This window comes from Neomonachus schauinslandi, chromosome 2 (assembly GCF_002201575.2).
Source record: "Neomonachus schauinslandi chromosome 2, ASM220157v2, whole genome shotgun sequence".
Taxonomy (NCBI): Eukaryota; Metazoa; Chordata; class Mammalia; order Carnivora; family Phocidae; genus Neomonachus; species Neomonachus schauinslandi.
The window spans coordinates 146,728,357-146,731,325 of NC_058404.1; positions in this window are offsets into that span (position 1 = coordinate 146,728,357).

Here is a 2,969-nt window from a genome sequence, read left to right on the forward strand (position 1 = left end):
GGGGGAGGAGCACGAGGGGGAGGAGCACGAGGGGGAGGAGCACGAGGAAGCAGCAGCAGCAGCAGCAAGCTGGGTGCTGATTCTAAGGCTTTACATGCACCAAACATTTTCAGTTCTCAAAGCCACACAGTAAATTAGCTAATACTATTATCTCCATTTTACAGATGAGAAAACTGAGGGACTGAGAGATTAATTTGCTCGATATCACTCAGCTAGCAAATAGCAAAGCCAGGGTCACTATGCAACACACAGTGCTGAGCTTATCCATCCAATGGCCAAATATTTACTGAAGCTACCATACACCAAGTACTATCTGGGTATTACAGGAAATAGTATGATATAGCACCCTCTAAAATATACCTGAAAACCTCTTCCAAACATTTGCCACTCTCGTCAATCCCCCTTCCTCACCTCAGCTCCACGTTTTCAAAGGCTATAATGTAGTCTCATGTTTCATGATTGACATACAGCATCAATAATGTACTTCCCTTTAACTTACCCACAACTCGGTCCTTTATCTCCCTTCATTCTTTTCTCCATGCTTACATTGTTTTCTTTTTCGAACTCCATTGCTCATGTATGCTCCATGTGTTGTGCTAATTGCCTGCTTATATATCTGTATCTTAGGAGACACTTTTTATTTATATTTTTGGCTGTTCAGCATCTTGATTTCCTTTGGGGGAATTACTTACCCAGTGGTGTGCTGATAAATATTTAAAAACTGGCTCTCCAGGTGGAGAAAAAATATTTTTTGAATAGTATTTTTAATAATAAATGTTATTTTATTATAAATTTTATTATACATTTTATTCATAAACTACATTTTTTATAAATTTTACTCATATAAAGAACATGTAACAATCTATAAATAATAAGAAAATATATAATACTCTCTCTTCATTGTAAACTCCATACAGCAATGAATTCTCCCAGAATGCTTTTGTTGTTTTTGTAACTTTTGTAGCCAAACTACAAAAGTTGTAGTGATGACAAAGTATAGTTACAACTCCAATGTTGTTGGTGTTTTCATGTATGAAATGAGTAAGGTAAAGGAAAACAACAGAGATGTATGTCAGAACTTTCTTTGTTTGTTGATGACATGAGTTCTTTGTTGAATCTTATAATAGTTTTTGAATACTGAGAGAATATTTCCTCAATTTTTTTGAGCTCTTCATAATGTAATGGCTGAAGATGTGACACGATTTTAAGTTTCATCTGCATTATTTACATTTCTCCAGTCTGAACAACCAACAAAATAACAAATCAAGTCCTACTTTGTAGCATTTGTGAATGTGTACCACATAAAACAGACCCACCCTGGCCAATTTCAAGCTACCAATGTGATGCACAGTAGCACAATGTATAATATTTCCACTCCACAGCCACAGTAGACGTAAATAACCTTAAGAACAAAAATAATAGTAAAATGTACTAAAATCATTAGGAGGTGGTAAGTTTTGAGTATTTATTATCTTTGTTTCAATATAATTTATTTAATTGTAAGTTAATATAATTTAATTTTAATTAATTACTGTTTTTAACAACTGGCTTATAAACTTCCTGAAAATTTAGTGGTTGGCTCTCACGAGCAAGCAGTACAAGCCAGTCCAGCCTACAACTGCTTCTTCCCCACGTCACGGGTAGTCTTGGGTAGGAAGGACCGTCTTCCTGTTTCATAAAGGAGACCACAGGAAACGGGTCTCCGGTCTACCTTACGGAATCAAGAGACAGGCCTAGAAACTAAGCTTGGCCCCTTATGTGCACTCTCCTGGGACTCTGAATCTCGACTGACTCAAAAAAGGAGGGAAGAAACAGTTGGAGAGATCCATCACCCAACATGGCGGCAGCTGCTAACCAACCAGCTCCTGCTATGGAACCACGCTATGCTTCTCTTTCCATTGTCTGGAGGTGCCTTGGTCACTGCCTCTCTCAACACCTGTTCTCAAGCCTGTGATCCTCCCATGTTCTTTCCATAAGTTATATTTGGCATGTTTCTATTGCTCACAATCAATAAACCCAACAGTTACTGCATGAGTTCCTTAGAAGCAAGGGCTGGATCTTCCTGTTTCTAAGTCTTGCACCTCACATAGTTCTAACACAAGGTGAAGGCTCAATAAATATGTGAATGGATTTTATAGTTGGGATGACATTCCGGATTGATTATATAGATCATATACAAGCCCCTAACATAAGTTGAAATAATAAAATTTTGTTCTGAGTTCCAGAGAATAGGAATGAATGTTGTAGCACAATGTTTCTGCACGTGGTAATGATATAGAAGTCCCCTCCCATTTGGCAAGGGATACGTTCCAAGGTCCCCAGTGGATGCCCAAAACCACAGACAGTAGCCAGCCCTATATATACTGTTTTTTCTTATACATACATACCTATGATAAAGTTTAATTTAAAAATTAGGCACAGTGAGAGATTAACAAGATCTAATAATAAAATAAAACAATTATAACAATACAGATCTTCCTCAACTTATGATATGGTTACGTCCTGACAGAGCCATTATAAGCTAAAAATATCATAAGTCAAAAGTGCTTTTCCTACACCTAACCTACCAAACATCATAGCTTAGTTTACCAACCTTAAATGTGCCCAGAACACTTACATTAGCCTAGAGCTGGGTAAAATCATCTAACACAAAGCCTATTTTATAATAAAGTGTTGAATAGCTCATGTGATTTAGTGAATACCGGACTGAAAGTGCAAAACAGAATGGCTGTGTGGGTAGGGAATGCTTGTAAGTGTGTGGGTTGTTTACACCCATGATGGCGGGGGCCTGCAGCTACTGCTCCCAGTTCCATGGGAGAGGGTCATGCCGCTCAGCTGGCCCGGGGAAGAGACCCAAATTCAAAATTCAGAGCAGGGTTTCTACTGAATGCATATCACTTTAGCACCATCCTAAAGTCAAAATATCATAAGTCAAACCATCGTAAGTCAGGGACCGTCTGTATACTGTA